Below are 15665 nucleotides of genomic sequence, written 5' to 3' on the forward strand. Positions count from 1 at the left end.
CCATCCAGGCGGAAGTTATGTGCACAAAAGAGGAGAACGATTCGATGTGGCATTAGGATTGAGGGTAATTAACTACGTATGGAGACATAGAGACCTTGAACGTGCATGTGTGAGAGGTATACATGTATACGTGGGATGTGTGTGTGTGTGCGCGCATGATCGAGATAAAAGAAAGAAGACATAAGTCCTAAGATCAACGACATGGGAGAGACGGATCAGTATGACAATATGCATGCATGTGAGAATGCAGGGAAGAAGGCCAGACAATTGAGCATGTGTTTTTGTCTTTAAGGGATAGTGGCGTGGGCTGGAGCATGCATCTATGGCGAGCAGAGGGGTGAGGCACAACGATTGTGCAAAAGAGATCAACCTATAAATGCATATGTATGGATACACATATATAGTGTGGGTGATAGGAAGCAAGACTCCGTGCGAGAAAGAAATGTTGACGGAGAAACTACAGATAGATACAGAGATGGAGATGCTAGCTAGAGAGACATCCGTTAGTTTGGGTGTCAGAGATGACCGTCAGGTGGTTCAAAGGGTGAAGTTATATATGTGTGTGAGAGGGCACTTGACTGCATGCATGTAGAGAGAAACATGTGTAGTGTGCGTGATAGGAATCAAGAGTGAGGGCGAGAAAGATGGTTGATGGAGAAACAAATAAACAGAAAGATAAATATGCTAGCTAGTGTGCGCTAGAGATAAGAGTCGAGTGGATCAGAAGGCTGGGTTATGTGTGTGGGTGTGAGAGAGATAGAGAGAGGGTGCATGTGAGTCACATACAAACAAATATCAGAGAGAAATGAGATCCAGAGAGACAGAGTTTTGTGTCTGCGAGAGAGAAAGATATTTCACAACGAGAGTGATAGCTAGAGAGACATATGAGGGAACACAAGATATCTCTAGGGAGAGAGGGTGTGTTTGAGCGACATACAAGAGAACAATGGAGAAATATGAGACCCTGGGAGATAGAGTTTGTGTTTGTGTGTGAGAAAGAGATATTGAAGAGGAAGAGTCGTAGGTTCTCATATCTAAGGAGCGAAAGACATCTCTGTATGAGGGGTGTGCGAGTGGCACACATGGGAATAGTTGAGAGAAATGAGACCCCGGGAGATAAAGTTTTGTGTTTGTGTGAGAGAAAGAGATTCCACATGTTGTATCATAGCTAGAGACACATAGCAGGGAGCGAGAATACTTAAAGAGAGATAGAGTGATGAAGGTCGATGGACAGAGTACAGTCAGTGTGTTACGAAGGTAAAAGATCATTGTCAAAATACAGGTAGCACGAGAGATGCCTGAGAGATGATGAATGCGTATAGGTCCAGAGAGATAGTCCTATATAAGCATGAGTGATAGCTATATGAGACGAATATCTGGATTAAAGGGGATTCAAATATTTAAACTGGAGATCACGACATCGATAATATCATAACGCAAATTGGTGTATCAAACATGCATATTCATTTGAATTTGGGCACACGTGTAATGTTATATAGTTTATCAATATTGGTGATCCATAGATTCTTCAATTACAAACTATGCATGGTTTATATGCAATTAATGTCTAAATAGGATTACACTATATGTTGCGTGTGTGAAACACATTATACATGTTTGAGAAGTTAAAAAACCCCGCATGAAACACACATTAATTGGAGACAGTTAGCGAGGAATGCATACATTGGATTTCAACATAAAGTGGTTTCAAATATTTGAAAATCCAAATTGATGGATGCAACCTTATGAATCTGAGATCATGCCATTTGTAAACAATATTTATGTATAAATGGCGTTGTGCTTTTGAAAGTATATATTTAAAAAAATGATGTATATAGAATGTAATTCCAATTGAAAATGGATCCCGCCCAAAAAAAATAGTAGAATACAAACGGGATTCGAATTGAGTTGGCACGGTAAACATGCACTGTGCAAAATTTGGACGAAGCGGGGAAAGTCGCAGTAACCGCCCGAAACCAAAATCTGCGAGATGAAAATCACTACTGCCTATCCCTGACGCGCAAAGCCTATCTGTTGGATTTCTATAGGTTTCGATAGGGGTAGTTTTGTAATTTCACCCAAACGTGACGTAACCGCCTCTCAGCCAGATTCATACACGGTGGGCGCCAAAACATAGTGTGCCATTGGCCGAAATCAACTCCCTCCCCGATTCATATTCATACACGATGGGCGCAAAAAACAAACTCTCGTCAGCAAATATTTTCGGCGTATGCGAGATTACCGTCCTATCCCCAACCGACTAATGTTGTTGTGATGTAGTAGAAATTTGAAACGGGGGCTAAGTTTGTAAATTTCCTCGCATTTGAGACAAGCGCGCCCTGAATACATGGTTCCCCCCCTTCCTCTCTACCTCCCTTTTCCCCATTCATACTCCGTGGGCGCCAAAACACCCTCTCCACCCCACCCTCCTCCGTCCGCCGCCGTCCGCCACCCCATCCACCGCCGTCCTCCTCCACCATGCCGGAGCTGATACCCCGACGCCGTCGTCCATTACAAGAGATCGACCTCTCTCATCCACGCCTTCGGTCCGGGATTCTTGCATTCCGTCCTCTTGCTTCATCCCCGCGGTCGTCCACCTTGCCGGCGCCGCTCCTACGACCGTCTCGTCCACCGCGCCCTGCCGCCACCGTCTACCCTCCTAGATCTGCTTCCACGCCGCCGACAGCCATCGCTACCATAGCACCGTCAAATTCTCACCAGATGCGTACACGGCGCCGCACCAGAGGCGGTACTCTTTCGTATCTTCTAAACTTATTTATCGCAGCAAGAAAATAGATCGCCACTGCTTTACTCTGATTTCTTGTCTTGGTTGCGAAGTTGCCTTTGTCCGGTTTGCACCTTTAGATCCGCCATGGCACGCTCAACACTATACTCCCAATGCTTATGGTTTTCCCCTTTTATATTCCACACTAGTTAAATCATAGTAGACTAAATTTCAAAATTGGGTCAGTCGATTTTTTAGAGCTTGCCGGAGTTCGCCGGTGCGATCCAAGGGGCTCGGGTGGTTGTGGGGCCTCGCCGAATGAAGAAAACTCGACGCGGGTGGGGGGTGGGGGTGGCGGAGGAACACAGGTGGTGGGGGCCGGTGGTCCGGCCGGTGGCCCGTGCGGTGTTCTGTATGGGAAGAATCAGAGATGAGGAAAAAGAAGGGTTAGGAGACGTAGGATCTTCATCCAACCGCCTGAAATGGTCGAGAGACAGCTGGGAGTTGCATTCTTAATGCGCTCTGGTTCATCATGTGTGGGCACTGCGCAACCAACATTTCATTATCCAAAATATGCTTGCTCTTCTTTACCATGTTCGATAGTGCTGGCCTGTACGTGATCGATAGGCTTTCAATTACTAGCGGCAATACAATACTGTATTTTCAAACCAGTTCCACTTTCCCGATTTATATATCGTGGTTATGGTGTACCCCTGTTATGTACACTATGATCTGCCTAGTTGCTGTGTGCTCTTGTTATCATGGTTTGGCAATAAACTATCTATATAGTATATTATGAACCTATCATCTGCCAGCTATCCTTACTTCTGGAGCCTATTTTTTTGTGTACTTGTGCTAGATTATATAAATACATGCATGATATTACAGTACACATGAGCTCTCTCATCAGAATCCAGTGATAGCACATAAGTGTTTACAGGGGCGCCCCTATATTAGAATATCATCTGCATTACAAAGATAATCTCACAACTATTTATGTTTTCATGGTTCTGAGATATTATACGCAATTACAGTGAATATCAGAATCCGCGCATCAGAAGAATATTGTGGAACACTGCAATGACTTACAAAATTGGCACCAAGGCATTGAGTGCCATTTTGGAAGCAATGAAACTCGTACGCTCCCCACCTGTTGATTCTTGTTCAGAATATCATTCTAATGACTATTCTAACCTCGAGGAGTCAAAGGCAGATGGCCTGTCCTATTCACCCATCAAGGTGCCTGTTCTAATTTGGCAAGGTTTTATTGATTGCGCGTATCTTGCATATGTTGTCTTGCATTTCTTCTACTTTATTGCACCACCATCTGCTTAGTTTACTCATCATATAACTCGAGATGCTATGCCCATCCATTATCAATACATATTCCATCTGTCATCATACCATGTTTTTCTACTCAAATGCTGTTCTTGTGCATCATACATCAAAAAGGAAGAGGGTGATTGCCGAACCTGAAGGAGCACCAGCAAAGTCCTTGAAAAACATGGTGGTGCCAGAGAAATCAGACAACGCCCCTCTTATATTGGCTATACAACCAGTGACACAAAACATAGGACCGACTCCAGCAGACTGTACCCATACTTCACTGGCCACACCACTAGCCCCACCACACTGGACCTGCACTCCAGCAAAAGGTATACCAATTTCATTTGCCATAGCACCAGCCGTACCACAGAAAAATCCCACTCCAGCAAAAAGTACAGCAAGTCCACTAGTCGAAGACCTATCCCAACTGCAGAGATGGCCAATTCCTGCAGATTGGAACCCCATTCCATCTATTCCTAGTTTAAAAGACAATTATTTAAATGTTGTTAGGGACTACGCGCATATATTCCTATCATGGGAAGATTATAGTGAAGACAAACACCATTTTCACATCTACCTGTCCAACTTACGTGTAAGTGCTATTATTCATGGTTATTATTTTCCTATTTTCTGCTGATCGAACACATCAATGATTTACATTACATTGTTGTAACTAGGTGAGGGTCAATCTGGATAGTCATGACGAGCAAAGCTTGCTTGTGCTTTTCAAGGAAGCATTGCAGCAGTATCGGTGTTACCTGAGGAAATCACACTTTGATGGCAAGTCTATAAACGAATTTCCGGTGAAGTCTCCTGTGCTAAATTTAGAAGACATTGAATGGAAAAACCTTGTTATGCACTGGTCTCATTCCCAGGATGAGGTACTGTCTATGAAATCACATGACAATTTGAACTTCTACTTTTCTGCATGTGCCTTACGGATCTTTTTTGCAGGAAATCAGCTTGAAGAAGAATTCTGGTTTGAAAAGAACGACATGATATCGCAAATATGCTGCCCGCTGCTTTGCTCTATTTAGTACCTGTTGTCCTGTATCACTGTACTTGCATACATACCTGGTTCATTATGTGACAGCAGTATGCATGACAGCTTGCTTATCAATTGTTCGCTCCAAATTATCTGATCTGTATGAATGGTTACATTAGTGTAGAATATATCCAATGCCAATGAATTTTTGTAGCTCTGCATTGTTCTTGTAAGTACATCCTGTCCTTTATCAGTGTACTTATATTGACAGGTAGTTGTTCATGTACCATCACTCTACAGGTTATTTTCCTTTGCCCTCCATTTTCTACACATCAGATCTATATTTACTCTTACCATAAGGTTGGTACTGAAGAAGTTTAGCTGCGCATTGCTCTTGGTTGTGCCTATTGCCTGTATCGCTGCACATACATTTATAGCTACTTGGTTATGTAGCATCACTTTTCATCTTATCTTAAATATTCTCCATTTTTTCGTATATTATCACATCTATATTTACTCTTAACAAAATGTAGAATAAAGGCAATGCTTATGAAGAACATTCTGTGCTAAACTTCTTGAATTGCCCCCCCCCCCATCAGCATGGACAAGGGCTTTATAGAGCCTGTCTTCACCAGTAATGTAAGTTTGTCCTTCTCAAGCCTTCAAACTTTGTTGTGTATATTTGGTTAGGCATGACTACAACAGCTGTTTATTTTTGGTGTTTGCATCAAATTGCATGTTTAAAGTTTATTATGTAGTTCATAAAAAGTTTGTCCTTCTCAATTTAAGTTTTCAGTTTTAAAACCAAGTTCCTTCTTCATACCATGTAAATTAAACTATACAGAGCAAGTGATCTTCTTTTGCACTGCATGTACGCTTCTGTTCTTCATCCGTAATCCAGTGGTGTGGTGAACCTACCCACTACAGCACAAAGTCATATTCTGCAATGTCTTAACTATGAACAATGTCATATCATTCTACTATTATTTAAACCACCTCTTTATTTGCCAATCTGAAATGGGATAAATTGACAGCACACTAACCATTGATACTTATGAGTTCTTCATCTGTAATCCAGTGGTGTCGTGAAGCTGCCAACTCCTTCACAATGTCAATTCCTGCCATGTCTTGACCTGAACAATACCATATTGTGTTAATGCAATTTTAAACTGTGTCACTTTATTCGTCAGTAAGAAATGTGATGAATTGCCACCACTGATACTTTTATGTGCAAAACCTGTCATCTGTCTGCTTGTTTATCTTTCAGAGTGAGGAAGATATAAGTGTTGAACAAGCGCAGCCATCATCTTGCTCAGCTGCTTGTGCTGCAGCTCCCCAGCAGGGTAACCTTTCTTGAACTCTATTGAAGTGCTGTCGGTTTTGTATATTATTTTGTCGGCATGTTTATTTGCACTGGTGGCAATCTTTGATGCCCAGTGTATGTAATCTGCTGTCTGCTTGTGCTTTATTATCATAGTGGCGAACTTTGATGCCCAATGGATGTAATATGCCGTAATTTCTTTATTGTATAGTCTAGGTTTTTTCTTATTCACGATGCTGCAGTTATTTTACTGTATATATATCCTGTCTTCGCAGTAAACCAGCCAAACCATAAAATTACGGTACATAATCAGGCCGTCATGCAATCACGATGTATGATCCACATCATGGGCCCCGTCAAACTGGCCCACTAGTAGATTCGGGCCTTTAATAGGCCGAGTAACTACCGGCCCTCTTTTCGCAAGAAAACTCAATGGGCTTTTAGGAGGCTGAGAAGTAGGCTGGGACTGAAACTTGCCGAATAGCTCACGGGCCGATGGCAGCCCGAAATGGACCCTGGCCCATGATTGTGCGAATCAATTCACGGGCTTTTAACAGGCCAAAGTTGTCTCGGTCCTTGTTTGGCCCAATCAGATATCGGTTGCGAGCAGGCCGGATGCAAACCGGGCCATAGTTAGGCCCAACTATATGACGGGCTTTTAACAGGCCGAAAGTAATATAGGGCCGAAATGTTAAATGGGCCCTTAACAGGCCGAAACTAATATCAGGCCGAATTACTAAATGGGCCTTTAGCAAGTGGGCCCAAAAGCATAGCGTCCATTCAACGGGCCGAATCTGATATGGGCCATAATTGAGCCCAAAGCCTCTTAAAGGGCCGGACCTGATCTGGGCCATGATTTTGCCCAGAAAGTGGGAGGCTTTTAACGGGCCGGATCTTATATGGGCCATTACTAGGCCCAGAACGTGGCAGGCCATTAATGGACCGGATAAATTATGGGCCGACATTTGGCCCAAAACATGGCAGCCAGTTAATGGGCCGGCCTACTACAGTCCTCAAAATCTTGTGGGCCTACAATTGGGCCGGCCCATTAATGTCGGCGAAATCTCGTGGGCCTTTAGCTGGGCCTACCCATTATGGCACACAAAAATCTTGTGGGCCTTTACCTGGGCCGGCCTATTATGGCCCGCGAAATCTTGTGGGCCTTTAGCTGGGCTAGCCCATTATAGTCCGCAAAATCTCGTGGGCCTTTAACTAGGCCCGCCCATTATGGACCGCAAAATCTTGTGGGCCTTTAGTTGGGCCGGCCCATTTAAACTTGATTGGCCGTGCCACGTGTCGACGTATCATAGGCGCCTTCTGTCCAATGAGTGGATGACATCTGTCCCAACGATGAGTCGGCACGTGTTTCCTCCAGCCAATGATGATTTTACACGTGGAAAATCCCCATTGGTCGGGGCTGTTAACGGGTTATCGGATCCAAAACCCGACCCGATAGCTTAACGGAGTTCCGTTACGGTGGATGCCACGTGTCGGTCACCCTTGATGAAAGAACTTCTATGACGCGCGATTTATCATCATGGAAGTGGACACTTCCATGATGTTAATTTTGGTAATGTCATCGAACACTTCTACGACAGCACAGGTATGACTATCTTGATTCTGTCATAAATTTGTCATGGATGTACATGCATGACAAAAAACGCGACCTACTATGACAAACACGTATCATCACGGAAGTGTATTTTTTTGTAGTGTATCTTCACCCCAACCAGAAGAGCAAAGAGATGCTCTTCAACCTACTGAACCTTATGAAAATATTCACTTTGAGATTCCTTCGGGTATGATAGAAAAACTATTAGCTAGTCCTTTTGCAGGAGACGGAACCTTGCATCCCGATTTACACCTTATCTTTGTGGATGAAGTTTGTGGATTATTTAAGCTTGCAGGTATTCCTGATGATGTTGTCAAAAGGAAGGTCTTCCCTTTATCTTTGAAGGGAGATGCAATGACATGTTATAGGCTATGTGATGACACGAGATCTTGGAATTATAAGCGATTGAAGTTGGAATTTCACCAGAAGTTTTATCCTATGCATCTTGTTCATCATGATCGTAATTACATATATAATTTCTGGCCTCGCGAAGGAGAAAGCATTGCTCAAGCTTGGGGGAGGCTTAAGTCAATGTTATATTCATGCCCCAATCATGAGCTCTCTCGGGAAATGATTATTCAGAATTTTTATGCTCGGCTTTCTCTCGATAATCGCAACCTACTCGATACTTCCTGTGCTGGTTCTTATATGCTGAAGACTATTGATTTCAAATGGGACTTATTGGAAAGAATTAAACGCAACTCTGAAGATTGGGGTTCCGACGATGGTAAGGAGTCAGGTATGACACCTAAGTTTGATTGTGTTAAATCTTTTATGGATACCGATGCTTTATGTGGATTTAGCTCTAAGTATGGACTTGACTCTGAGATAGTAGCTACTTTTTGTGAATCTTTTGCTACTCACATTGATCTCCCTAAAGAGAAGTGGTTTAAATATAATCCTCATGTTGAAGTGAAAGTAGTTGCACCTATTACAGTCGAAGAAAAGACAATTACCTATAGTGATCCTATTGTTCCTACTGCTTATGTTGAAAAACCTCCTTTTCCTGTTCGGATAAAGGATCACGCTAAAGCTTCGACTGTTGTTCGTAAGAGTAATACTAGGACCTATACACCTCCTGAGCAAATTAATGTTGAACCTAGTATTGCTATGGTTAAAGATCTCTTGGATGAGGATTTAGATGGGCATGTTATTTCTTTCTTGGGTGAGACTGCTAATATTGCTAGACCTGATACTAAGACACGCAGACCTATTGTAGGCATGCCTGTTATTTCGGCTAAAATAGGAGATCATTGTTATCATGGCTTATGTGATATGGATGCTAGTGCTAGTGCGATACCTTATGATCTTTATAAAGAAATTATGCATGATATTGCACCTGTTGAATTAGAAGACATTGATGTTACTATTAAGCTTGCTAATAGGGATACCATGAAACCTACTGGGATTGTTAGAGATGTTGAAGTTTTGTGTGGGAAGGTTAAATACCCTGCCGATTTTCTTGTTCTTGCTTCCCCACAAGATGATTTTTGTCCCATTATTTTTGGTAGACCCTTCTTGAATACAGCTAGTGCTAAGATTGATTGTGAAAAAGATACTGTCACCGTTGGCATAGATGGTATGTCTCATGAGTTTAATTTTGCAAAGTTTAGTAGCCAACCTCGTGAAAGGGAACCATCTAGTAAGGATGAAATCATTGGTCTTGCTTCCATTGCTGTTCCTCCAACTGATCCGTTAGAACACTATTTGCTAGACCATGAAAACTATATGTTTATGAAGGAAAGGGAAGAAATAGGTGAAGTGTTCCTTAAACAGGAACCTATGCTGAAACATAACCTTCCCGTTGAAATTCTTGGGGATCCCCCTCCACCCAAGGGTTATCCTGTGTTTGAACTCAAACCATTAACTGATAATCTTAAGTATGCTTATCTTGATGAAAAAGAAATATATCCTATTATTGTTAGTGCTAACCTTACAGAGAAAGAAGAAGAAAGGTTATTGAAAACTCTGAAGAAGCACCGAGCTGCTATTGGATATACTCTGGATGATCTTAAGGGCATTAGTCCCACATTATGTCAACACAAAATCTCAGTGGAGAAAGATGCCAAACCAGTTAGAGATCCTCAAAGACGATTAAATCCCAAGATGAAGGAAATGGTAAGAAAGGAGATACTAAAGCTCCTTGAGGCTGGTATTATTTATCCCGTTGGTGATACTGAATGGGTAAGCCCTGTCCATTGTGTCCCTAAAAAGGGAGGTATTACCGTTGTTCCTAATGATAAAGATGAATTGATCCCGGAAATAATTATTACAGGTTATAGGATGGTAATTGATTTCCGTAAGTTAAATAAAGCTACTAAGAAAGATCATTACCCTTTACCTTTTATTGATCAAATGCTAGAAAGGCTATCCAAACACACACATTTTTTCTTTCTAGATGGTTATTCTGGCTTCTCTCAAATGCCTGTGTCAGCGAAGGATCAATCTAAAACTAATTTTACTTGCCCTTTTGGTACTTTTGCTTATAGACGTATGCCTTTTGGTTTATGTAATGCACCTGCTACCTTTCAAAGATGCATGATGGCTATATTCTCTGATTTTTGTGAAAAGATTTGTGAGGTATTCATGGATGACTTCTTCGTCTATGGATCCTCTTTTGATGATTGTTTGAGCAACCTTGATCGAGTTTTGCAGAGATGCGAAGACACTAGTCTCGTCCTGAATTGGGAAAAGTGTCACTTTATGGTTAATGAAGGCATTGTCTTGGGGCACAAGATCTCCGAGAGAGGTATTGAAGTTGATAAAGCCAAAGTTGATGCTATTGAAAATATGCCATGTCCCAAGGACATAAAAGGTATAAGAAGTTTCCTTGGTCACGCCGGCTTTTATAGGAGGTTCATTAAGGACTTTTCTAAAATCTCTAGGCCTCTGACTAATTTATTGCAATAAGATATTCCTTTTGTCTTTGATGATGATTGTGTAGAAGCATTTGAAACACTTAAGAAAGCTTTGATCACTGCACCTATTGTTCAGCCACCTGATTGGAATTTACCTTTTCAAATTATGTGTGATGCTAGTGATTATGCTATATGTGCTGTCTTAGGGCAAAGAGTCGATAAGAAATTGAATGTTATGTAGTATGCTAGTAAGACTCTTGATACTGCCCAGAGAAATTATGCTACTACTGAAAAAGAGTTCTCAGTAGTTGTGTTTGCATGTGATAAGTTTAGACCTTATATTGTTGATTCCAAAGTTACTATTCACACTGATCATGTTGCTATTAAATATCTTATGGAAAAGAAAGATGCTAAGCCTAGACTCATTAGATGGGCTCTCTTGCTCCAAGAATTTGACTTGCATATTATTGATAGAAAGGGAGCTGAGAACCCCGTTGCAGACAACTTGTCTAAGTTAGAGAATGTTCTTGATGAACCACTGCCTATTAATGATAGCTTTCCTGATGAACAATTAGCGGTCGTCAATGCTTCTCGTACTGCTCCTTGGTATGCTGATTATGTTAATTACATTGTTGCTAAATATATACCGCCTAGTTTCACATAACACCAAAAGAAAAAGTTCTTTTATGATTTAAGACACTATGTATGGGATGACACACATCTTTATAAAGAAGGAGTAGATGGTGTTATTAGACGTTGTGTGCCTGAGCATGAACAGGAACAGATCCTACGTAAGTGTCACTCTGAATCTTATGGAGGACACCACGCTGGAGATAGAACTGCACACAAGGTACTACAATCTGGTTTTTATTGCCCTACTCTCTTCAAAGATGCTCGTAAGTTTGTCTTGTCTTGTGATGAATGTCAAAGAATAGGTAACATTAGTAAATGTCAAGAAATGCCTATGAATTATTCTCTTGTTATTGAACGGTTTGATGTTTGGGGCTTTGATTATATGGGACCTTTTCCTGCCTCCAATGGTTATACACATATTTTAGTTGCTGTTGATTATGTTACTAAGTGGGTAGAAGCTATTCCAACTAGTAGTGCTGATCATAACACTTCTATTAAAATGCTTAAAGAAGTTATTTTTCCGAGGTTCAGAGTCCCTAGATATCTTATGACTGATGGTGGTTCACATTTTATTCATGGTGCTTTCCGTAAGATGCTCGCTAAGTATGATGTCAATCATAGAATAGCATCTCCTTATCACCCGCAGTCTAGTGGTCAAGTAGAGTTGAGCAATAGAGAGCTCAAATTAATTTTGCAAAAGACTGTGAATAGATCTAGAAAGAATTGGTCCAAAAAACTTGATGATGCATTATGGGCCTATAGAACTGCATACAAAAATCCTATGGGTATGTCTCGTTATAAGACGGCTTATGGAAAAGCATGTCATTTACCTCTTGAACTTGAACATAAGGCATATTGGGCTATTAAAGAGCTCAATTATGACTTCAAACTTGCCGGTGAGAAAAGGTTATTTGATATTAGCTCACTTGATGAATGGAGAACCCAAGCTTATGAGAATGCCAAGCTTTTTAAAGAAAAAGTCAAACGCTGGCATGATAAGAGGATACAAAAGTGTGAGTTTAACGTAGGAGATTATGTGTTATGGTTCAACTCTCGTTTAAGGTTTTTTGCAGGAAAACTTCTCTAAAAGTGGGAAGGTCCCTATGTTATCGAGGAGGTCTATCGTTCTGGTGCTATAAAAATCAACAACTTCGAAGGCACAAACCTGAGGGTGGTAAACGGTCAAAGAATTAAACATTATATTTCAGGTTATCCTATTAATGTTGAAACTAATATTATTCAAACCGTAACCCCCGAGGAATACATAAGGGACACTTTCCAGAACGTTCCAGACTCCGAAAAGGCATAGGTAAGTGGTACGGTAAGTAAACCAACTCCAAAACAACTCTAATGGCAATTTTTATCAGTTTTGGATTATTTAAGAATTTTAGGAAGAAAGAAGTAGTCCAAAAGGGACACGAGGTTCCCACGAGAGAGGAGGCCCCCCCCCCTGTAGGGCGCGCCCCCCTGTCTCATGGGCACCTCGTGTGCCTCCCGGACTCCGTTTTCTGGTATGTTACGTATTTTGGTCGGTAAAAATTCATTATATATAGTCCCGAAGGTTTTGACCACCGTATCACGCAAATATCCTCTGTTCTCGTTTTGAGCTGTTCCCGTTGAAGAATAAAGCAAGATGTCTTCTCAGGAGTCAGTTGGGGAGAGCCGGGTGTCTCACCCAACGCCAGGTCCAGGAGCAAATAGCGATGCCTATTACTTTGGACCATCAACGGAGGATGAGATGGGGGCTGATTTGAAGAGGATAGATGCCATGGAGGAAGATCAAGAAGTTACATCTCATCTCCAAGCGGAATTCACTATGAGGGAACTACCTAGCCTAGCTGTCCCTGCTTCGGTCATCCCTTCCAACTCTAGATTTCTTTCTTATGAAAATATGAAAAAGAGTTTTATGTGTTCTCCAGAAGCTATGCAGCATCCTTGGGTTAAAGGAGCTTTGGCTGTTATAGGCAAGCTCCATAAAGAAATTATGGACCTCAAACAACAAGTCAATAAGCTTGAGGAGGAGAACCATATTCTGAAGGGCATCATCACCACCTCCATCACCTCCGAGGACATAATCACATGAGTACGGGCACTCCCCTTGGCAACTGCCAAGCTTGGGGGAGGTGTCCCGGTATCGTATCACCATCACACTCCTATCTTTACCGCTTTATTTAGTTCGATCCTTTTAGTAGTATCTTGATCTAGTAGTTTGAAGTTTAGATATCAAGTAGTTATGAGTTTTGCATTGTGATCTCTTTATGTAATCGAGTCAGTGTGCTATCTATAATAAAGATTAGTGTTGAGTTAAGGGCTTTGCTTTGTTGCTATGATCTTGAGAAAGTAGAAAGAACAAAAGAGTTCATATTGTTCCTATGGATAGTGATAACTTCATACATAGAAAGTATGAGGCATAAAAATTGTTGAGAATTGATGAACATAGCCTTGGTCATCGTTGCAATTAATAGGAAGTGATAAGGAAAGAGGGGTTCACATATAAATATATTATCTTGGACATCTTTTATGATTGTGAAGCACTCATTAAGTATGACATGCTAAAAGAGTTGATGTTGGACAAGGAAGACAATGTAATGGTTTATGTTTTCCGACATCTCAGTTAAAGTATATTGCCATTGACCTTCCAAACATGTTGAGCTTGCCTTTCCGCCTCTTGCTAGCAAAATTCCTTGCACCAAGTAGAGATACTACTTATGCTTCCAATTATCTTTAAACCCAGTTTTGCCATGAGAGTCCACCATACCTACCTATGGATTGAGTAAGATCCTTCAAGTAAGTTGTCATCGGTGCAAGCAATAAAAAATTTCTCTCTAAATATGCATGACTTATTAATGCCGAGAAAATAAGCTTTGTACAAACTTGTTATGGAAGCAATAAAAGCGACAGAGTGCATAATAAAGGTCCATATACAAGGGGCAATATAAAGTGACGTTCTTTCGCATTAAGATTTTGTGTATCCAACCCTAAAAGCGCATGACAACCTCTGCTTCCCTCTGCGAAGGGCCTATCTTTTACTTTATGTATTTACTTTATGCTTGAGTCAAGGTGATCCTCACCTTTCCCTTTTTATTTTTATCCTTTGGCAAGCTCCTCGTGTTTGAAAGATCATGATATATATATCCAATTGGATGTAAGTTGGCATAGGCTATTATTGTTGACATCAGCTAAAGGTGAATACGTTGGGAGGCAACACAATAAGCCCCTATATTTCTCAGTGTCCGGCTGAAACTCTATAACCACAAGTATTGCGTGAGTGTTATCAATTATAGGAGACTACGAGATAGTTGAGTATGTGAGCTTGCTGAAAAGCTCTATTATTGACTCTTTCTGATGTTACGATAAATTGCAATTGCTTCAGTGACTGAGATTATAGTTTGTTAGTTCCCAATGAAGTTTTTGAACCATACTTGACATTGTGAATTGCTTATTACTTGAGCATAGGAAATCATATGACAAAATCGATTTATGTTGCTGTTATTAGAATGATCATGATGCCCTCATGTCCGTATTTTATTTTTTATCGACACCTCTATCTCTAAACATGTGGACATATTTTTCGATTTCGGCTTTCGCTTGAGGACAAGCGAGGTCTAAGCTTGGGGCTGTTGATACGTCCATTTTGCATCATGCTTTTATATCAATATTTATTGCATTATGGGCTGTTATTACACATTATATCTCAATACTTATGGCTATTCTCTCTTATTTTAGAAGGTTTACCATGAAGAGGGGATTGCCGGCAGCTGGAATTCTGGCTGGAAAAGGAGTAAACATTGGAAACCTATTCTGCACAGCTCCAAAAGTCCTGAGACTCCACGAAACAACCTTTTGGATTTATTAAGAATTTATGAGCGAAAGAAATAGGCCAGGGGGCCCACACCCTGTCCAGGAGACAGGGGGGCGCGCCCCCCTATAGGGTGCGGCCCCTTATCTCCTGGGCTCCCTGGTGGGCCTGCGGCATCCATCTTCTGCTATATCATCACTTTTACCCTGAAAAAATCGTGGGCAAGCTTACGGGACGAAACTCCGCCGCCACGAGGCGGAACCTTGGCGGAATCAATATAGGCCTCTCGTGGAGCTGTTCTGCCGGGGACACTTCCCTCCAGGAGGGGGAAATCATCACCAGCGTCATCACCAACGATCCTCTCATCGGGAGGGGGTCAATCTCCATCAACATCTTCACCAGCACC

This window comes from Triticum dicoccoides, chromosome 1B (assembly GCF_002162155.2).
Source record: "Triticum dicoccoides isolate Atlit2015 ecotype Zavitan chromosome 1B, WEW_v2.0, whole genome shotgun sequence".
NCBI classification, from domain to species: domain Eukaryota; kingdom Viridiplantae; phylum Streptophyta; class Magnoliopsida; order Poales; family Poaceae; genus Triticum; species Triticum dicoccoides.